Source organism: Lutra lutra, chromosome 7 (genome assembly GCF_902655055.1).
Source record: "Lutra lutra chromosome 7, mLutLut1.2, whole genome shotgun sequence".
Lineage (NCBI taxonomy): Eukaryota > Metazoa > Chordata > Mammalia > Carnivora > Mustelidae > Lutra > Lutra lutra.
Window position 1 is genome coordinate 135,563,869 of NC_062284.1, and position 23,751 is coordinate 135,587,619.

General features: G+C 41.1%; 1 long non-coding RNA gene across 1 annotated transcript in view; it reads right to left on the reverse strand.

Moving 5' to 3' along the window:
• LOC125105163 (uncharacterized) overlaps window positions 1-23,751 on the reverse strand; it is a 79,131-nt gene that overhangs the window by 28,445 nt on the left and 26,935 nt on the right. The window contains exon 3 of the long non-coding RNA XR_007128822.1: window positions 22,440-22,706. This is a non-coding gene — a long non-coding RNA (uncharacterized LOC125105163). The remainder of the gene's footprint in view (window positions 1-22,439; window positions 22,707-23,751) is intronic.

Here is a 23,751-nt window from a genome sequence, read left to right on the forward strand (position 1 = left end):
TCTCTCTTAAATAAAATAAATAAAATCTTAAAAGAAAGTCTTCTCCCACACTGCCCCCATCTTTCCCCCTCTCCTCTTGCCCAGGTGTCAGACCTACATTGTTCTCTGAAGCGCTCCCAACTCCTCCCTTCACTTTCCCTTCCCCTTCACAAGCATTTCCCCCAAGAAATCTTAGGTATGTCTAATTCCATCTTGGCATCTGTCACTGAGCTGACATTGGCCTTTCATATGTACCATGTATTGATTATTTCTGGTGTTCATTCCTTCCTATAGATTTGAGTTTCCAGCTTATGTTATTCTCTTCCAATCTAAAGAAATGTTTTTAGATATTCCTTTATCTACTGTTAATGATCTTCTCATTAAAAAAAATCTAAATGTCTTTTGAATTCACCTCAGTGTTTGAATATTTTGCTAGATAAAAAATTGGGGGTTGACAGTTTTTTGCTTTCAGTCCTTGAAAAGTTCCTCCATTGTCTCCTGATTACGATATTTTTTTAGAAGACTGACATCATTAGTACCATTGTTTCCTTGTATATAATGTGCCTTCTTTTCTATACCTGCTTTCACAATTCTTTTTAAATCTTTGGTTTTCATTAGTTTGACTCAATGGACCTATATGTGTCTCTTTTGTTGTTATCCTGCTTAGGATTTGCTGAGCTTCTCGGATTTTTAAATTTACATTTATCATGTAAATGAAAAACTTTGGCCATGATTTCTTCAGATAAGCTCTCTTTCCCCCCCCCACCCCCTCTCACATTCTCTTTCTCCTTTCCTTCTGGGATCCAATTACATTTATGATAAACCATTTAATATTATTCTACATGCTATTGAGATTGTGGTATTTTTTTTTTTTGAGATTGTGGTATTTTTTAACAATCTCTTTTTCTCAGATTCGATAATTACTGTTTATGAGTTTTCAAATTTCCTGAGCCATTCTTCTGCAAACTCATTTGTTGGTAAGTCCTGCCAGTAAATTTTCTTAAGATCAGATATTGTACTTTGCATTTCTTTAAGCTCCATCCAGTTCATTTTTATGGTTTCCATTTTGCTGCAACTCCCCATTGTTCATTCTTTATGATATTATCTTTCAAGGCCTTGAACATATTTATAATAGCTGCTTTAAAGTCTTATCTACTAATTGCAACATCTGATTCATTGATGATATTTGTCACTTGACTTTTCTCTTGACTATGGGTGACATTTTCCTATTTCTTCATATGTATCATAAGTTTTCTTATATCCTAAATACTATGGATGATATGTGTGAGGAATCTGATCATGAAGTCTTCCCTTAGATGCTGTTGAATTGTTCTAACAAGTAGTACATTTTTAACTCTTTTAACCTTCATATTTAAGTATAGCTTTTCCAACAAGTCAAATACTTGTCAGTATTTGTATCCTTCTAAATTCAATCAGAACCTTCACTTACTTCATTCTTTGTGTATATCTTCTCCATCATCTTATTGTTGCTTAGATTTTTAGTTTTAACCTTTTTTTAGCCATAAAAATTGTTCATTATTTTTACAGTCAGTAATTGCCAACTGAGTTTTTAATTTTTTTAAGGTTTACCATTGTTTCTGTTTTTCCAAGCCTCTTTATGGCTTCATTTTTCTTTTTCCTTTCCTTTCCTTTTCTTTCTTTCTTTCTTTCTTTCTTTCTTTCTTTTCTTATTTAAATTCAATTAGCAAAGATATACTAATCGTTAGTTTTTGATATAATGTTAATGTTTCTTTTTTCTGAAATAACTCTTTTTATTTGAGAGAGTTCACACTAAAAAGAAAACTCATTGGTGGCTTTGCTCCAATGTCCCTGGGAACTTCGCTAGACTTTTGCTTCTCCAAATGTGGTCCAGAACCAATAGAATAAGCATCCTTGGGGTGCCTCAGGTTAGGAATGCAGACTAACCCAACCCCAGACCTACTGAATGAAAATGTACTTTTAGCAAGATCCCTGGGTGATTTGGTATACACAATAAATTTGGAAAGCACAGTTCTGTATTACTTATTATGTTGCTATGTTTTCTTTTTTTTTTTTTTCCCTTCAGGATGTGAGCTATGTAGAAACATGGTCTTTTATAATTCTATCCCTTAAACCTACACAGTAATTGCTACAGAGTAGATGTTCAATAAATGCTTGGAGAATAAATAAAGTAGGGATAATGACATGCCTACTAAAAGCTCGTTTGCTTTTGGTGAGGGCTGTACCTGAGGCTGCCTGGCTGTGTTTTATTTTTAGATTTGCATTAACTATCACCCTCCAGCAAATTATGAGAACCCCTCTACTTCAGGGCACACCAACGTTATCTGTCATCTCATAACCACAGAGCAAAAGCTTTTTCACCTCTTGATGGAGTTGTTAACCTGGTGACTTGAGAAACAGAAAAAAAAAAAAAAAGCCAGATGTCAGAGAGCTATTTATTTAGTGGCTTATGTTAGGTCGTGCTGTTAGAAACAGTCCAGAAAAAATCCTTACAAATAGGATTTTTAATGGAATGGAATTAATTTAGGCCACAGACATTGCTCCCTGCTAAAGAGAGGGGAGTAGGCAGGCAGATCTGAAATTCATCAGGAACAGAGTGAGAAAGGAGAGAAGGAGGATGGCATAAGGGGAGAACAAGAGAAGAAATGTAGATATATGTGGGAAGAAAGCAAATTTTCCATCAACATCAGGCCCAAGGACAGAGAAAAGGACAATTTTAGAGTTCTGTCCAGTGCTTAATGCTTGATAAATGCCTACTGAATTAAGTGCAAATGCTTCAGTCTGACATTCAGGATTCTCCACATAATGTTCAAATCTTGCCCTTCAGCCACACTTTCCATTACCACTCTGTTTATGCCCCACTCCAGCCAAATTGCATCACTTAACATTTGTCCTTCTTGATCTGGTTGATTGCTCACAGCGCTCTCTTGACTTGGACTGTCACCTTGTCTGATCTCCTATAAAAATTCTACGAATTCTTCAAGACCCTTCAAAAATGTCCCTCTCCCAAAAGCTTCCATTTATTTCCTCCCCAGTCTCCCTCTTTCTAGAGAATCCTCTTCTATAACTTTTATCAAATCTAGTTATTGGTGTACTTGTCTTCTCTTACTCACCTGCAAATGTCATTGACCATTTTGTCTCCCTCAATCTCTAGAGCACAGTCCAATGTACATCCATGCAGAAGGCATCTACTGGCATAGAAATTGAGATGATTTTAGTTTATTTGCAGTGAACTGATCTGGACTTTACCTGGAGATAGAGTGATCGACATCTTAAAAATTGCTCCTCATTCTATTTTAAAACTTTATAACTTTTGTTTGTTTCAGCCAGGCAAATCTATCTTCCTTTTTCTGACTGACTCACAGCTTGGTCCCAGAGAGAGTTCCTCTTCCATGTCCCACTGCTAGCACATCTTCAAACATGCATTTAATTTGGAGTACTAACATAGCAGGCTATTCTCATCCATATTTTTGATCACTTATGATTTTTGAAGCCACTTTGGATTTTAGCCATTCTAATCGGTGTGTGGTGGTATTTCATGGTTGTTCCAACTTATAGTTCTCTAATGACATGTAATGTGGAGGATCTTTTCATATACATATTTCATATGTATATGTTTCATATTCATATTCCTACTAAACAAATACTAAATATTTGTTATCTAAACATCTTTGGTGAAGTGTTTTTTGGATCTTTTGTCCATTTTTAACTGAGTTGTTTTCTTACTGAGTTTGAAGAGTTCTTTGTGTATTTTATCTTTTTTTTTTTTTTACAGCTTTATAAACATATATTTTTATCACCAGGGGTACAGGTCTGCGAATCGCCAGGTTTACACACTTCACAGCACTCACCATAGCACATACCCTCCCTAATGTCCATAACCCCACCCCCCTCTCCCAACCGCCCTCCCCGTAGCAACCCTCAGTTTGTTTTGTGAGATTAAGAGTCACTTATGGTTTGTCTCCCTCCCAATCCCATCTTGTTTCATTTACTCTTCTCCTACCCCCTCAACCCCCCAAGTTGCATCTCCTCTCCCTCATATCAGGGAGATCATATGATAGTTGTCTTTCTCCGATTGACTTATTTCGCTAAGCATGATACCCTCTAGTTCCATCCCATCGTCGCAAATGGCAAGATTTCATTTCTTTTGATGGCTGCATAGTATTCCATTGTGTATATATACCACATCTTCTATATCCATTCGTCTGTAGATGGACATCTAGGTTCTTTCCATAGTTTGGCTATTGTAGACATTGCTGCTATAAACATTCGGGTGCACGTGCCCCTTTGGATCACTACGTTTGTATCTTTAGGGTAAATACCCAGCAGTGCAATTGCAGGGTCATAGGGTAGTTCTATTTTCAACTTTTTGAGGAACCTCCATGCTGTTTTCCAGAGTGGTTGCACCAGCCTGCATTCCCACCAACAGTGTAGGAGGGTTCCCCTTTCTCCGCATCCTCGCCAGCATCTGTCATTTCCTGACTTGTTAATTTTAGCCATTCTGACTGGTGTGAGGTGATATCTCACGGTGGTTTTGATTTGTATTTCCCTGATGCCGAGTGATATGGAGCACTTTTTCATGTGTCTGTTGGCCATCTGGATGTCTTCTTTGCAGAAATGTCTGTTCATGTCCTCTGCCCATTTCTTGATTGGATTATTCTTTGGGTGTTGAGTTTGCTAAGTTCTTTATAGATTTTGGACACTAGCCCTTTATCTGATATGTCATTTGCAAGTATCTTCTCCCATTCTGTCAGTTGTCTTTTGGTTTTGTTAACTGTTTCCTTTGCTGTGCAAAAGCTTTTGATCTTGATAAAATCCCAAAAGTTCATTTTTGCCCTTGCTTCCCTTGCCTTTGGTGATGTTCCTAGGAAGATGTTGCTGTGGCTGAGGTCGAAGAGGTTGCTGCCTGTGTTCTCCTCAAGGATTTTGATGGATTCCTTTCTCACATTGAGATCCTTCATCCATTTTGAGTCTATTTTCGTGTGTGGTGTAAGGAAATGGTCCAATTTCATTTTTCTGCATGTGGCTGTCCAATTTTCCCAACACCATTTATTGAAGAGGCTGTCTTTTTTCCATTGGACATTCTTTCCTGCTTTGTCGAAGATGAGTTGACCATAGACTTGAGGGTCTATTTCTGGGCTCTCTATTCTGTTCCATTGATCTATGTGTCTGTTTTTGTGCCAGTACCATGCTGTCTTGATGATGACAGCTTTGTAATAGAGCTTGAAGTCTGGAATTGTGATGCCACCAACTTTGGCTTTCTTTTTCAATATTCCTTTGGCTATTCGAGGTCTTTTCTGGTTCCATATAAATTTTAGGATTATTTGTTCCATTTCTTTGAAAAAAATGGATGGTACTTTGATAGGAATTGCATTAAATGTGTAGATTGCTTTAGGTAGCATAGACATTTTCACAATATTTATTCTTCCAATCCAGGAGCATGGAACATTTTTCCATTTCTTTGTGTCTTCCTCAATTTCTTTCATGAGTACTTTATAGTTTTCTGAGTATAGATTCTTAGTCTCTTTGGTTAGGTTTATTCCTAGGTATCTTATAGTTTTGGGTGCAATGGTAAATGGGATGGACTCCTTCATTTCTCTTTCTTCTGTCTTGTTGTTGGTGTAGAGAAATGCAACTGATTTCTGTGCATTGATTTTATATCCTGACACTTTACTGAATTCCCGTACAAGTTCTAGCAGTTTTGGAGTGGAGTCTTTTGGGTTTTCCACATATAGTATCATATCATCTGCAAAGAGTGATAGTTTGACTTCTTCTTTGCCGATTTGGATGCCTTTAATTTCCTTTTGTTGTCTGATTGCTGAGGCTAGGACTTCTAGTACTATGTTGAATAGCAGGGGTGATAACGGACATCCCTGCCGTGTTCCTGACCTTAGCGGAAAAGCTTTCAGTTTTTCTCCATTGAGAATGATATTTGCGGTGGGTTTTTCATAGATGGCTTTGATAATATTGAGGTATGTGCCCTCTATCCCTACACTTTGAAGAGTTTTGATCAGGAAGGGATGCTGTACTCTGTCAAATACTTTTTCAGCATCTATGGAGAGTATCATATGGTTCTTGTTCTTTCTTTTATTAATGTGTTGTATCACATTGATTGATTTGCGGATGTTGGACCAACCTTGCAGCCCTGGAATAAATCCCACTTGGTCGTGGTGAATAATTCTTTTAATGTACTGTTGAATCCTATTGGCTAGTATTTTGGCGAGAATTTTTGCATCTGTGTTCATCAAGGATATTGGTCTGTAGTTCTCTTTTTTGTTGGGATCCTTGTCTGGTTTTGGGATCAAGGTGATGCTGGCCTCATAAAATGAGTTTGGAAGTTTTCCTTCCATTTCTATTTTTTGGAACAGTTTCAGGAGAATAGGAATTAGTTCTTCTTTAAATGTTTGGTAGAATTCCCCCGGGAAGCCGTCTGGCCCTGGGCTTTTGTTTGTTTGGAGATTTTTGATGACTGTTTCAATCTCCTTACTGGTTATGGGTCTGTTCAGGCTTTCTATTTCTTCCTGGTTCAGTTGTGGTAGTTTATATGTCTCTAGGAATGCATCCATTTCTTCCAGATTGTCAAATTTGTTGGCGTAGAGTTGCTCATAGTATGTTCTTATAATTGTATTTCTTTGGTGTTCGTTGTGATCTCTCCTCTTTCATTCATGATTTTATTGATTTGGGTCCTCTCTCTTTTCTTTTTGATAAGTCTGGCCAGGGGTTTATCAATCTTATTAATTCTTTCAAAGAACCAGCTCCTAGTTTCGTTGATTTGTTCTATTGTTTTTTTGGTTTCTATTTCATTGATTTCTGCTCTGATCTTTATGATTTCTCTTCTCCTGCTGGGTTTAGGGTTTCTTTCTTGTTCTTTCTCCAGCTCCTTTAGGTGTAGGGTTACGTTGTGTACCTGAGACCTTTCTTGTTTCTTGAGAAAGGCTTGTACCGCTATATATTTTCCTCTCAGGACTGCCTTTGTTGTGTCCCACAGATTCTGAACCGTTGTGTTTTCATTATCATTTGTTTCCATAAATTTTTTCAATTCTTCTTTGATTTCCTGGTTGACCCATTCATTCTTTAGAAGGATGCTGTTTAGTCTCCATGTATTTGGGTTCTTTCCAAATTTCCTCTTGTTATTGAGTTCTAGCTTTAGAGCATTGTGGTCTGAAAATATGCAGGGAATGATCCCAATCTTTTGATACCGGTTGAGACTTGATTTAGGACCAAGAATGTGATCTATTCTGGAGAATGTTCCATGTGCACTAGAGAAGAATGTGTATTCTGTTGCTTTGGGATGAAATGTTCTGAATAGATCTGTGATGTCCATCTGGTCCAGTGTGTCATTTAAGGCCTTGATTTCCTTGTTGATCTTTTGCTTGGATGATCTGTCCATTTCAGTGAGGGGAGTGTTAAAATCCCCTACTATTATTGTATTCTTGTCGATGTGTTTCTTTGATTTTGTTATTAATTGGTTTATATAGTTGGCTGCTCCCACGTTAGGGGCATAGATATTTAAAATTGTTAGATCTTCTTGTTGGACAGATCCTTTGAGTATGATATAGTGTCCTTCCTCATCTCTTATTATAGTCTTTGGCTTAACATCTAATTGATCTGATATAAGGATTGCCACTCCTGCTTTCTTCTGATGTCCATTAGTATGGTAAATTCTTTTCCACCCCCTCACTTTAAACCTGGAGGTGTCTTCGGGTCTAAGATGAGTTTCTTGTAGGCAACATATAGATGGGTTTTGTTTTTTTTATCCATTCTGATACCCTGTGTCTTTTGATTGGGGCATTTAGCCCATTCACATTCAGGGTAAGTATTGAGAGATATGAATTTAGTGCCATTGTATTGCCTGTAAGGTGACTGTTATTGTATATTGTCTCTGTTTCTTTCTGATCTACTACTTTTAGGGTCTCTCTTTGCTTAGAGGACCCCTTTCAATATTTCCTGTAGAGCTGGTTTGGTATTTGCAAATTCTTTCAGTTTTTGTTTGTCCTGGAAGCTTTTAATCTCTCCTTCTATTTTCAATGATAGCCTAGCTGGATATAGTATTCTTGGCTGCATGTTTTTCTCATTTAGTACTCTGAATATATCATGCCAGCTCTTTCTGGCCTGCCAGGTCTCTGTGGATAAGTCTGCTGCCAATCTAATATTTTTACCATTGTTACGTTACAGACTTCTTTTCCCGGGCTGCTTTCAGGATCTTTTCTTTGTCACTAAGACTTGTAAATTTTACTATTAGGTGACGGGGTGTGGACCTATTCTTATTGATTTTGAGGGGGGTTCTCTGAACCTCCTGAATTTTGATGCTTGTTCCCTTTGCCATATTGGGGAAATTCTCTCCAATAATTCTCTCCAATATACCTTCTGCTCCCCTCTCTGTTTCCTCTTCTTCTGGAATCCCAATTATTCTAATGTTGTTTCGTCTTATGGTGTCACTTATCTCTCGAATTCTCCCCTCGTGATCCAGTAGCTGTTTGTCCCTCTTCTGCTCAGCTTCTTTATTCTCTGTCATTTGGTCTTCTATATCGCTAATTCTTTCTTCTGCCTCATTTATCCTAGCAGTGAGAGCCTCCATTTTTGATTGCACCTCATTAATAGCTTTTTTGATTTCAACTTGGTTAGATTTTAGTTCTTTTATTTCTCCAGAAAGGGCTTTTATATCTCCCGAGAGGGTTGCTTTAATATCTTCCATGCTTTTTTCAAGCCCGGCTAGAACCTTGAGAATCGTCATTCTGAACTCTATATCTGACATATTACCAATGTCTGTATTGATTAGGTCCCTAGCCTTTGTTACTGCCTCTTGTTCTTTTTTTTGTTGTGAATTTTTCCGCCTTGTCATTTTGTCCAGATAAGAGTTTATGAAGGAGCAAGTAAAATACTAAAAGGGTGGCAACAACCCCAGGAAAATATGCTTTAGCCAAATCAGAAGAGATCCCAAATTGTGAGGGGGGAGAAAGGGGATAAAAAGTGGTTCAAAAAGAAAAAAAAAGGGGCGCCTGGGTGACTCAGTGGGTTAAGCTGCTGCCTTCGGCTCAGGTCATGATCCCAGGTCCTGGGTTCGAGCCCCACATCGGGCTTTCTGCTCAGCAGGGAGCCTGCTTCCTCCTCTCTGTCTGCCTCTCTGTTTACTTGTGATTTCTCTCTGTCAAATAAATAAATAAAATCTAAAAAAAAAAAAAAGAAAAAAAGAAAAAAAAACTATTTAAAAAAAGAAAGCCGATAAAGAAAAAATATAAAAAGAGGAAAAAAAATATATATATATATTAGATAAACTATTTAAAAAACGTTAAAAAAGAAAACGGTAAAAGTTAAAAAAAATTTAGCAGAAGAAGAGAAAAAGAAAAAAAAATTGAAAAAGAAAAAAAAATTAAATTAACTGCAAGGCTAAAAATCATGGGGAGAAAGCCATGAGTTCCGTGCTTTGCTTTCTTCTCCTTGGAATTCCGCCGCTCTCCTTGGTATTGAAACTGCACTGCTTGTTAGTGAACTTGGTCCTGGCTGGGTTTCCCATTGATCTTCTGGGGGAGGGGCCTGTTGTAGTGATTCTCAAGCGTCTTTGCCCCAGGCAGAGTTGCACTGCCCTTACCCGGGGCTGCGCTGAGTAATCCGCTCGGGTTTGCTTTCGGGAGCTTTTGTTCCCTGAGCGCTTTCCGTAGAGTCCGGAGGACGGGAACGAAGATGGCGGCCTCCCGGACTCCGGCCCGGAGGAGCCGAGAGCCCGGGGCCCCACTCCTCAGTGTGCCCTCAGAGAATAGCGCCCAATGACTCCCGTCACCCTGGCCTCCGGCCGCGCTCCGAGCTGACCGAGCCTGCGACCGGTTCAAGGCAACCCCGAGCTGAGAGTCACTCCTCGGCTCTGTCTCTGTAGCCGGCTTCCCCGTTCTAATACCGGTAAGCTCTGCGACACTCAGACACCCCCGATCCTTCTGTGACCCTGTGGGACCTGAGGCTGCGCTGACCCCGCGTGGGCTTCACCCCGGTTAAGCTTCTGGAGCGATGTCCCTCAGCAGAACAGACTTTTAAAAGTCCCGATTTTGTGCTCCGTTGCTCCGCCGCTCGCCGGGAGCCGGCCCCTCCCCCCGCGGTCTATCTTCCCGTCGCTTTGGATTCACTTCTCCGCCAGTCCTACCTTTCAGAGAGTGGTTGATTTTCTGTTTCTAGAATTGCTGTTCTTCTTCTCTTCAATCTCCCGTTGGATTTGTAGGTGTTTGCAATCTTTAGATAAGCTATTTAGCTGATCTTCCGCTACCCGAAGTAGTCTCAGCCTGCTACTCCTCCGCCATCTTGACTCCTCCTCTCTTTGTGTATTTTAGATACAAGTTCCACAAAACACATGTTTGGCAAAGATTTTTCCAAGTTTGTGGACTGTCTTTTCATTCTCCTAATGGAGTCTTTCATAGAGCAGAAGTTTTAAATTGTAATGAAATCTGTGATCAATTTTTTCTTTTCCCATGGGTCATGTTTTTTCAATGTTCTGTCAAAAAAGTCATCACCAAACTCAAGCACACTTGAATTTTCTCCTATGGTATCTTCCAGAAGTACTGTTTTTTACATTTAAGTCCATGATCCATTTTGAGTTACTTTTGTGAAAGGTCTGGATCCACATTGAATTTTTGCATGTGTTGTGTATCATTTATTGAAAAGAATATCCTATCTCTACTGAATTGCCTTAATTCCTTTGTTAAAGATCAATTGACTGAATTTGTGTCGGTATATTTCTGGGCCATTCTGTCCTATTGATCTATTGATTTGTTCTTTTGGCAATACCAAACTGTCTTGATTAGCGTCTCTCCATAGTACGTCTAGAAGTTGTGTTGTTTCACTCCTCTGAGCTTGCTCTTCTTCTTTAGTATTGTGTTGGCTATTTTTTTTTTTTGCCTTTTCATGTAAACTTTAAATTCGGTTTATTGACACCCACAAAATAATTTACTGGAATTATGACTGGGATTATGTTGAATCTACAGATAAAGTTGAGAAGTACATCTTAACAATGTCAGGTCTTCCTATCCATGAACATAGAATACCTCTCCCTTTAGATCTTCTTTGATTTCTTTCATCAAGGTTTTCCAGTTTTCCTCATATAGATGTGTACATATTTTGTTCAATTGGTACATAAATATTTAAAATTTGTTGCCACTAGTAGAAATGGTGGTATTTTTCTAATTTCAAATCCCAATTGTTCATTTTTCTAATATAAGAAAGCTACTAACTTTTGTATATTAACCTCGTACCCTGCAATCTTGCCATAATTGTTTATTAGTTCCAATCCTTTGGGGTTTTCTGCATAGATAATTACATCTTCTGTGAACAAAGATAATTTTATTTCTTCCTTCTTAAATCTATATATCTTACATTTCCTTGTCTTATTACATTAACTAGTACTTCCAGGATAAAGTCAGGATAGTCTATGTAAATACCTTATTTCTTGAACAAAAATAGAGAACTGGCAAGCAGCACATCCTGGAAGCCTTTGGTTGGGGGTGAGATGGAGCATTTGCTTTTAGTTCATTGCAGCCTCCACCACTTCCTGGTAACACTTTATTTCTTTGTGAAAAAATGGCAAGAGAGAATTCAATTTCTATTAAATTGAAAACATGACCAAAGGTACCAAGGTATTCATAAAAATCAGAGAAAATTCCTATGGGCATGTAATTTGGAAGAAACCCACAGCCTCCATAAAGAGTTCCCTGTTTACATAGTCAGGAATTTTTAAGATTGCCAATGTCTCCTTGTGAATGTCAATGATCTACTAAATAGGCAACCCCCATTATACCACCTCACTTACATCTACCTCAGCCTACCCCTTAGATCTTAAAACTTAGTGCTTATGCTCATTCTTTTCTTGGTCTCCAAAGCCGCTCTCACCCTGGAGTTTGACTCATTTCTCTCTCCTTTTTTTGTATCATTGCCATTCTATGTTACTCTTCCTGCCTGTGCCCTTATTCTTTCAAGGAACATGTTGGTGTATTAGTAATCCAGCAGGGTGGACACATGTTGTTAGTGCTTTAAATCCATAGTGATTGCCCTAGAATTTTTTTGTGTGCTTTGGTTTAGATGTATTATGGGTTAACAGGCTATACTGAGGTGACTTTGGAAATTTATCACCATATTTACACTGTTTCTATGGGAACCTGTGTTGGAATTACAAACAACTTGAGATGGAAAACAACTTGACCGTAAGAAGGCCACCTTCACCCCAGTAAGGGCAGGAAGACCATTTTGACAAATAGAAATTAACTGCTTCAGTGCTTTGTGACAGGTGGGCCAAAAGTGGTGTGCATTTGTAGAACCATGGTATGTCATTGTGTGCGTATGTATGTATGTAGGCACACACAAGCAAGCATATATATGGTGTTGGGGTGGGAAGGAGGGAAGGAAGCATCATCACAGTTTGACCAGTATTCCAATATTCAGATTCAAATATTTAACTTTTCAGAATTCTGGCCCTCGTAGGCTTCAGGTATTACATCCCTTTCTCCTTTGGGGTTGGACATAATCAGGCTGTAGATAGGCAAACAATTTCAAGAATCTCCTTTCAGAAGAAATTTCAGAAGAAAGCTACCTAGTCAATAGGGCAACAAAGCCAGTCATGGGCAGACTTCTTAAAGCTCTAAGGCAGTAATTCTCAACCTGGGTGCACATTAGAACCACTAAGGAACTTTTAAAACCTACGGATGTCTGGTCCTCAGACCAATTAAATCAGATTCTCCAGGGTGAGGCCCAGGTAATCAGTGTGTATAGATACACCACCCCTTTCCACACTCCCCCAGGTGATCTTAATGTGCAAATTGGGTTGAGAAACACTGCTCTAAGGGTGTGACTGACACGTGAGCTTAATCTTATCCAGTGAGGATCCTACACCCACTCCAGCAAAGGAGGCTCTTTATAGACACTTTTATTCTGTGACAGGATAGGCACCTGATACTTGAGAAGGGAACTGGATCTCCTTTTTAATAAACAATGTTCTCGTTCTCAAGGGAAGAAGAGGAGGTAAGTTGAAATCCACGAAGATAATTGAAGCAAATAGCTCTAGGCACGGATGACAAAAAGTTCTTGTGCATATCCATTACATAAAGACAACTGCTGCTTTTAGAAGAAACATGCTTCCTACTAAAACTTTCCCTCTTTGGAATTACCCATATATTTCTAAATTAAGTTATAGTTGCTGAGACATTTCTTATTGTTGAGAGAACACCTCCTTCCCCTGTCTTGTTTCTCTCAATGTGTGTGGTATTTTTTTCATTCCTTTTGCTACAAGTTGGAAAAGCAGGAGGAGGGGAAGTCCTTTATGTGTTTATTTTAAAGGCAACAGGTAAAATCTTATCAAAACAGGAATCCAATTAGAAATACTTTCTCTCTGGCTCATTCAGCAGTTGAGTAAGGGGTGGGCATGGGAAGGATTCAAACATCAGTTCCTGAGGGAACAGAACTGGTCAGTATCTGGCATAACTGTGATGAGTTGAGCCACCAGAAGAAGGTAATTTGTGGCCTAAGTAACCAAGACCCTACATCCAAGGTCTTAGGTCATCAAAACTGGAAGCTATATCAGTTACTGTCTCAAGGAGGAAAAGTGATCTGCTCTAGAATCTAACCTGGTTCTCTTCTGGGCTCAGGAAATGTGCTCCACCCCTCAAAGGTTGGGCTGTTTTTTTGGATGTGCTGATCCAATCTACCTGGATCCACGGGTGGGAATCACAAAGTAATGACTCTATGGAAGAAAAAGGTGAGGAAGGCAAAAATCTGAGGCAGTGGGGAGAAACAGAGAACAGAGAAAGAGTGAGAACAGGAGGCAGGAGAGGGCTGTGCATGCAAATGGCTACACTCATCGGATCCCATGTGTAATTTGCTTACGCTTATTGCACAGTGACTCATCTCTGAGCTAGGAGAAATCTGCATTGACTACACAAGTCTGGCTCTGGAGTTTAGAATGGAATAGTGACCTGTCATCACTTGCTGGTCATTGATGGTACAGGGCAGAGAGTGTGGCTGTTATCAAATGGTCCGCTGGAATCATCACTTCAGGAAAAACGACTCAAGGTGCATGCACTGGTGATGCAGTCATCATAGCAGAAGATAGATGGCCTTCCATGTTGTCATTACCACAGCTTCTGTCAGACTTGTTTACCTAGCATCTGGCTACACTGACAGGTCGGTTTAGTTGGAGTGGAGGAACTTGTTTGACACACAGAGACACTCTCGGGGGGTGGGGGGCATATTGTATTTACACAAACAGGAAGATCACAAAACTATTTCAACTACGCTTCTCACAAATTTTCCTCAAATAGTTGAATTTCAGTACGTAACTAATTTTCCTTTAGCATGCTTTCATCTGTGGATGAGAGAAGAGAGCAACAGGAAAGCCAGGGACTGTGGTCCTTAACACGTGGTCTGGTTTTCTTATATATGGAAAGTTTGACCTTTCCTTTTTTGAAAAACTGACTTTAGGATTCTGAAACTTAAAAAATAACAAAAATAATATCCATTTCTATCCATCCATAAGGCACCTAGGACACCTATACTGGATATTTGTATAGACTGCCCCTCTCCCCAACCTTTCTTTTTCCTTCCTTGTCCCTCGGCTTCTTGTTGGGTTTGGCCAAGGCAGTGAGTAGTAATGGAGATGGAAGGGTGAGAGAAGAGAAAAATGAGGACCTTTGTTTCCCCTGCCTCCTTGTTCTCAGCCCCTCAGCCAGAACTGTTTTTGTGCACCTACAGAATGCCTCACTCATTGCCATAGTAGCCCTCAGGAAAGCCCTCATGGTAGCGTCCCATGAAAGAACCCACATGCCAAAGAAATTGTGGTGATGGAGGTAGGTCTACAGACATCAAGTAACTGCTCAGTGCCTCTCATGTAGAAAACGGAGTCAAGAATAAAACCAAGTCTCTCCGTTTCCGACCTCAGCTGTTCCCATCAAAATGGCCACATCTCATTATTGCCACATTAGATATGTCACCCAATTTCATGGGAAAACAAGTTTCCCTTGACCTGAGTAACAATATAGACTAAATAGAACTAACAGACATAAACAGGACATTCTATCCAACAGATGTTGGATATACATCTTTCTCAAGTGCACTTGGATAGACTGTATTTTGGGTCACCAGGCAAGCCTTAACAAATTTAAGAAGATTGGAATCATATCTTTTTTAAATCACAATGGTATAAAACCAGAAATCAATAACAGGAGGAAAACTGAAAAACTCACAAAAATGGGGGAATTAAGCAACACATTCCTGAACAACCCGTGGGTCAATAAATATAAAGGGAAATCAGAAAGTATCTTGAGGGACGCTTGGGTGGCTCAGTGGGTTAAGGCCTCTGCCTTCGGCTCAGGTCACGATCTCAGGGTTCTGGGATTGAGCCCTGCATCAGGCTCTCTGCTCAGCGGGGAGCCTGCTTCCCTCTCTCTCTGCCTGCCTCTCCGTCTACTTGTGATCTCTCTCTGTCAAATAAATAAATAAAATCTTAAAAAAAAAAAAAGACAAATGAAAATAAAAATATAATATATAAAAACTTACACCATGAAGCAAAAGCAGTTCTAAGAGGTTATAGCAATAAATGCATATGTTAAAAAAAAAAGAAAGATCTCAAATAAACAACCTAACTTTACATCTCAAGTCATTAGAAAAAAGAACAAACTAAGCTCAAAGTTAGCAGTAGGAAGGAAAAAAAAAACAGGGAAGAAATTTTTAAAAAATCAGTAAAACTGAGAGTTGGTTTTTTTAAAAGATAAAGTTGACAGGTAGATTAACCAAGGAGAGAAGAAAGAGGACTCAAATAGCAAAGTTATAAATGAAAAAAAGACATTCTAACTAATACCACAAAATAGGAAGGACCACAGAGGTTACTAAGAAAAATTATACACCAAGAAATCAGATAACCTAGAAGAAGTAGATAAATTCCTAGGAATAGACAACTTACCAAGACTGCAAAAAGAGATAGAAAACCTGAACAGACCAATAATGACCACGGATACTGAAGAAGAATCAAAACCCTCCCACAAAGTAGCCCAAGACCAAATGGTTTCATTGATGAATTCTACCAAATATTTAAAAAAGTGGGTGCCTGGGTGGTTCAGGGGGTTAAGCCGCTGCCTTCGGCTCAGGTCATGATCTCAGGGTCCTGGGATCGAGTCCCACATCGGGCTCTCTGCTCAGCAGGGAGCCTGCTTCCCTCTCTCTCTCTGCCTGCCTCTCTGTCTACTTGTGATCTCTCTCTGTAAAATAAATAAATAAAATCTTAAAAAAAAAAAAAAAGTAATGCCAATTCTTCTCAACCTCTTCCAAAAGACATTGGAGAGGAGGGAATACTCCCAAACTCATTTTACAAGGCCAGCATCACCCTGATGTCAAAGCCAGACAAGGACACTATGTGAAAAGAAAACCAAAGGTCAATATCCTTGATGAGTACATATGTGAAAATTCTCAACAAAATTCTAGCAAACTAAATTCAACATATGAACAGGATCATACATCATGATCAAGTGGGATTTCTGTCTGGGATACATGTTTAATATACAGAAATCAATAAACACTATAGACTATATTAACAGAATGAAGAATAAAAATCATACCACCTTAAAAAAAATTACACAATCCTTCCAATGCAGAAAAGCGTTTAACAAAATTCAACACCCTTCATGATAAAAGCTTTCAACAAATAAAGTATACAAGTAACATCCTTCAACATATTGAAGGCCATATATGAAAAGAGCTGTGAAAAACTAAGAGCTCCTTCTTAAAATAAGAAAAAAGTAGGTCATAAAATAAAATTAGAAACAAGATAAGGATGACCATTCTCACTACTACTGTTCAACATAGCACTAGAAATCCTAGCCACAGCAGTGAGATGAGAGAGAGAGAGAGAGAGAGAGATCATCCAAATTGGAAAGGAAGGAGTAAAATTATCTTTTTTTGCAGATGACATGATCTTATATATAGAAAACCTTAAAGAAACCACCAAAACACTGTTAGAACTAAAACATAAATTTCATAATCTTGCAGGACACAAAATAAACCCACAAAAATCAGGTGCATTTCTATGCATTAACATTAAGTATCTGAAGGACAAATAAAGAAAACAATCCTATTCACAATACCTTCAAAAACAATAAAAAAATACTTAAGAATAAATGTAACCAAAGAAGTGAACAATCTATACACTGAAAACTGTGAGACACAGCTAAAAGAAACTGAAAAAGACACAAATTAATGGAAAGCTATCTTGTGTTTGTAGGCTGGAAGAATGAATGTTGCAAAAATGTCCATACTTCCCAAAGTCATCTACAGAGTCAATGCAATCCCTATCAAAATTTTAATGGCATTTTTTTCATGGAAATAGGAAAAAATGATCGTAAAATTGGTATGAAACCATAAGAGACCTTGAATAGCCAAAGTAATCTTGAGAAAACAGAAAACCAATGTCAAAGCCAGACATTCCCTGATTTTAAACTGTCACTTCAGAGCTGTAGTAATCAAAACCGGATGGCAAAACACGCTGATCAATGGAATAGACTCAAGAATCCAGAAACAAACCCATGCATATACAGCCAACTAATATTTGACAAGGGAGGCAGGAAGACTCAAAGGAAGAAAAGATAATCTTCTCAAGAAGTGGTTCTGGGGAAACCGAGTATCCACACGCAAAATCTTAAAACTCGATCCTTGTCTTACACTACTTGCAGAATGAACTTAAAATTGGGGTGCCTGGGTGGCTCAGTGGGTTAAGCCTCTGCCTTCGGCTCAGGTCATGATCCCAGGGTCCTGGGATCGAGCCCCACATCAGGCTCTCTGCTCAGCAGCGAGCCTGCTTCCCCCTTGCTCTCTGCCTGCCTCTCTGCCTACTTGTGATCTCTGTCTGTCAAAAAAATAAATAAAATCTTTTTAAAAATGAACTTAAAATTGATGAAAGACTTAAATATAAGACATGAAGCCATAAAACTCCTAGAAGAAAACATCAGGGAAAACTCCTTGACACTGGTTTTAGAACCAGTTTTTTGGGGGGTAGGGGGTTGGACACTGAAGACACAAGCAACAGAAGCAAAAATACATAAGTAGGTCTATGTCTAACTGAAAACCTTCTGCACAGCAAAGGAAACAGCAAAATGATGACGCAACTTATGAAATGGCAGAAAATATTTAGAAACCATATATCAGGTAAGAGGTGGATATCCCAAGTATGTGAGGAACTCATACAACTCAACAGCAAAAAAAAAACAAATAATCTGATTGAAAAATTGAGGAATGGAATAAATATTTTTCAAAAAAAAAAAAAAAAGACATACAGATGGCCAACAGATACATGAAAAGATGCTCCATATCACGAATCATCAAAGAAATGCAAATCAGAACCACAGTGAGATACCACTTCACAGCTGTTTGAGTGGCTATTATCAAAAAGACAAGGTGGGCGCCTGGGTGGCTCAGTGGGTTAAGCCGCTGCCTTCGGCTCAGGTCATGATCTCAGGGTCCTGGGATCGAGGCCCGAGTCGGGCTCTCTGCTCAGCAGGGAGCCTGCTTCTCTCTCTCTCTCTCTCTGCCTGCCTCTCCGTCTGCTTGTGATCTCTCTCTGTCAAATAAATAAATAAAATCTTTAAAAAAAAAAAAAAAGACAAGGAATAAGAAGTGTTGGCGAGGATGTGGAGAAAAAGGGACCCTCATGCCCTGTCGGTGGGAATGTATTTAGTGCAGCCACTGTGGAAAACAGTATGGAGGTTCCTCAGAAGATGAAGAAGGGAGCTGGCCTATGATCCAGGAATCCCAGTCCTGGGTATGTGTCTGAAGGAGACACCTGCACTCCCGTGTTCACAAGAGCCAAGACATGGAAACCACTTCTGTGTCTATTGATGAATGGATAAAGAAAATTTTATATATATATATATGTATATATATATATATAAATAATATATAAATGTTCTATATATAAAATATGTATTATATATATAACTATATAACAAATATATGTAATTATATATAGGTGTATATAAACTTTAGCCTTCAAAAAGAAAGAAATCCTGCCATTTGTGACAACTTGGGTGGAACTTGAGGGCACTGTGCTCACTGAAGTCAGACAAAGGCACAGAAATACTATATAAATGCATTGATATGTGAAATCTAACAAAAGGCCAACTTATAAAAACAGGGGCTGGGGGGGTAGGGAAAATGTGGGAGGTGCTGCTCAAAGGGTCCAGACTTCTCGTTTTAGGACAAACAAATCCTGGGGCTGCGATGGGCGTGTGGTGACCCCAGTTAACAACACTGGGCTGTATACTTGAAAGTATTCACGATCTACTCCCAGTAGATCTTAAATGTTCTTAGGAAACACACAAAAGATAATGACGTGAGGTAACAGATGTGCTAACTAAGCTATGGTGGTGATCATTTCGCAAAATATATGAGTATTGATTCATCACGTTTTATACCATAAAGTTACACAATGTTATATGTCAATTATGTCTCAATAAAGTTGGAAACAAATACGTTTTCCCTGCAATAGACTTTAAAGAAGGTGGTTTAAAATGTCACAGGGAAAGAGCTGTTGTGGTGGTAAAAAAGGGCCGAGTTGGGGGCGTAGTTTGAGAGTTGCCCCTCCCTACCTGAGAAACCCTGTTCTGCCATTTCACTTCTCCTTGACCTCAGTCACTCCTCTGTCACAGTTGTCCCCAAAGTGCAGAGGGTCAGTGGAGGGGCTTAGCAGGTCTGGGTTGGGGACACCCTCTCCAGTCCCTTCACCATTACCCAGAACAACTAATCCCATGTGCAGTTTGGATCCTCAATCCTTCTCCCTCCCACGTGGACTCCCAGTTCTGTCCACCTCTGCCTGGACAGCCGCATGCTTCCGGGGAAGCCTCCCACCCCCCAGAATGAACCTTCAACAGCCTCAGCCAGTCTGCTGGTCTAGTTTGCTCTGCTGAAAGATGGCCACGGACAATGCCTGGTGCGGTAATGAGGTCACTCCGTGACTGAGAAGATGGGAGGGAATGTTGTAAGAGGCGCTTCTGGGGAGGGATTTTTTGATCTTAAGAAATGACATACACACACGTGTGCACGCGCGTGCACACACACACAAAGATGTGACACAAGTGAGGACTTAGGTCTTTCTTCTTCCTTGACCATTGTGGTCTGCATGGATGCCTAAAACTGCCAACGCCACGAGGAGAACCATCCTGAGCGGGCATCAGCCTGCAGACCAGTGGGAAAAAAAGAGGGAAGGACAGGGTCCTTGCTGCAGGCAGGGGAGCCCCTTCCTGGAAAACCCTGGCACCGCCCTCTGTCACCTTCTTATTTTATGAGATGCTAAATATCCCTCAGGGATCCAACTCCTTTCCGCTGGGTCTCCTGTTACTTGCAGCCAAAAGTACAATGGAGATTGTACAATACAGGTTGTGGCCCCGTTATTAACTTCTAGTATCCAAGGACACTGTCTAAAGGACAGGATTCTGTTCTGATCCTGCTCAAATCCCCTCAGTCCATTGTCTTTGTGCGAACCTCGGCAGAGGGCCTTTAAATGGTCGCCCCAGACATGGGTCAAGTGCCACAGAGAAGAACTCCCGAAATGTAAGACTCGGTTCTGAATCTGCTGCCCTCACCTTCCCCTGCCCTCAATTCTCCCAGCTTTGGACTTCGTTTTTCACCTTCCAGTATGCTCCTTCCCTCCGTCCACAGCCTTCACTTTGACGACTGTGTCCTCCATTGGAGCTTAGATGTCCCATGGGTTAAGGCGTAGGGTCCCCCTCAATCACGCTGCCTCCTCAGGACCCACGGCAGCACCTCTGCACTTTCCACCCTCATCTCCCATCTCACTAGGGGCATCTCGGGATTTTTGCTTCTCTCCTTTTTGGTTTAGTCGCTCCTCTGGGTTCCGCCGCTGCCCTGTCTGCTGACTCCAATCCGAGGTCTGATGGCATCGCTGTGAGTCCTCGGTCTCTCTGTCAGTCTGCATGGGCTCAACGTTCCCTTGTAAGGTGCCCATGGGTCTTCAGCTGACTTTTATGGAGGGCGGCTTCTCTTTGGTATACGCTTCTTGCAAAAGCCAGCAAAAGGTAGCTGCCACCTGGCACGAACCCTCCTCGGTGCCCCCCTGCACCGCTGCCCCCCTCCCCGTGACAAGCAGGAACTGAGCTCTGGAGCTGTCTGTTTGGGGTGGGAAGGAAAACACTCTCAGACTAGACACAATTCTGTTGTCTGTTCCCGACCCTCTCATTCTCAGGTTTAACACCAGGGCTTTTTTGGATCAGATTTTCTAGACCTACAATAGGAAAGCCGCATTGAGAGCTGAGAGGCAGGCAAAAATGGGCAAAATCTCCCCTGCCCTTGATTTAGGCGGAGATGCTGGCCTACCTCGAAGGTCCATTCCAGCTCTTAAATTCCATGCTTCCAAATAAGATAGTAAAATATTCAACTTTATGGATTGCTAACAGATTCCTGGACCAAAGCTCGAGCCACCCCCAACATGCCTGATTGGCTAACAAGGCAAAGTACAATGGTCTAACATGTGCAACACATCGTCTTCCCTTTTTAAAGATTCATTTTGCGAAACTCCTTAAATGAATCAGGCTTGAACTTCCTGTGGCATAAAACCAAATAGAATTACACGGATGCTAAAAATGTAAACATACCCCAGATACCACTGGGTGAGGTATTCATGGGAACATTTAAGCCCAAAGACTTGGTGCACACAGTGGGGTAATAAAGGAGCCCAAGGATCCGGCATCTGAGATATAAACATTTATGGAAATATTTTAAATTCCCTGCTTTCTTAGGATTTTAAAACTAGTCCTGACCTTTAGAATCCTAGAATGCCAGACCTGGGACGACCTCTAAGAGATTACTGGTAAGTGGTAAAAGGGATGCCTGGAGGGGTAAAGCGATACACTCACGGGCGCTCAAAGTACAGACAGAGCTGGGGCTGGGTTTGGTTTAACACACCTGCAGTAATCTTCTGTGCTCTGCCTACCATGGATCTGGGTGTCGAGGTCCAAAGGCAGAGAAGAAACGAGCACTGCTTTCAAGGTATCTGCAAGTGTTTGGATGTCTACACCCGCCCTGGGTCTACCTTCTCCATCGTTCCGATGAGAGTCCTTGAGCAATCAGACACTCTCTCTTTAGTAGCATGCGCTGAAGCGAACTAGGAAAAAAAAATCAAGGGCTAGCTCTTTGTCGCCTCATCTTGAGCTCTGCTCCCCAAGCAGAGCCCACCCTGAATCACGGGGGGTCCATGAGCTCTGCCTCTGGCAGCTTTGCCTTTGAGCCTCCCTTTTTCACTGCATGAGCCCCTTTCGTATTATTCATTCACGACGTATCCACGGACAATGGATAGTTATAGCCTGGTGACATTTCCGTTGATCTCCAGTCTTCCTGCTTGAGGGCAGGTGATGGCATCTCCTTGGGAGAATGCTTGTGCAGAACACTTCCTTTCCTCCCCACTCCCCACCCCGCAAAGAGTATAGTCAGCGCACCAAGGGGTAAAATTGCTTAGCGTGACGCTCTCCAGCGGCGTGAAGATTTTGGCCCCGATGTTGGGGCCTAGCGTGTCTCTTTCGTAGCGCTGTTGCCAGGCAGACTTGTCACTGACACAAATTTCCTCCCTGATAAGTGGAGTTCTTCCCCCTCCCGACTTCATCATGCTTGCAGACGAGCTCGGCTGCAGAGAAAGCCATGCCAGACACTCTGATTCACGCTCCTAAAATATCAGCCGGCCTGGGTATGCGAGTGATGCGATAAATCTGGAAAACATAAATCAGATTGTTGGATCCTGTATCTGTCCATGCACATAAGCCGCAGCAGGCAGGGAGGTGGGGGGCTGCACCCAGGAGGAGGTGAAAGGTCGTGGCTTTCAGACCTGGGCAAGTGGACACGGAGCGCAGCAGCTGACATGCAGAAGCAGCCCTCGTGCTGTTGACACACACCCCAGACCCCGGATGTGAGGCCAAAGTGTTCAGACTCGGAGACTGTCGGGATTGGCTGGAGAAGGAAGCCGGGGGAGAGGCTCCGATGTTGCAAAACTTCCAGTGTTGAGAACTTGTAAAGTCCCTGACTTTGGGCATGAGAGGGGAGGTTGGCTTCAGCTTCACTAGGGCCCCAGTCAAGATGGAAAATCCAATATACAGAACCAAGCAGATTGCAAGCTTCCTTAAAGAACACTCCAGAAAAAGAGAACAAGGCCTTTTCTTTGGTGAACAAAGACAAGGGCTCTTCCTGAGCCACAGGAGAGAAGGGCCTTGTCCACATAGCTTCGTTCAGGCCGTTTGATCTCACGGTTTCTTGACCTGGGCCTGGGGCCGTGGGCTCCTCACAAAGGATGCTACTCCTCGGGGTCGGGCATGCCAGGATCCTTAGTACAAAGGGAGTTTTAAATCTACATGGAAGTAAGGAGGGTTCATCCCTCAGATTCCTAATGCTCAGGCATCGCTGGGGTTTGGTTCTGCTTCATGAGTGTGGCTCTGCTCTAAAATCAGGTCCTCTGGGGCTTTGTGCCTGAGGACACAGGAATAACTAGGAGAAAGACCAGACAGAGGTGGATGGAGTGGGAAGGGCCACCTGGCAGCAACAGGGGTGGGAAAAAAAGGAAAGGAAGTAGCAATCAGTGGCCCACTAGAACTGCCTGACAGGCACGTCCTGGGGAGCCAAGAAAGACCCAGAGCAGACTAACAGGTGTCAGGTCAAGGGCTCCACTGACGTCCCGGTGTCAGATGGGGAGCCTAGCCCACCTGTCTCCAGGTGTTCAGGCTAGTGAGCTCATTAACGAGCAACAAGGTGAGATATTGGGAA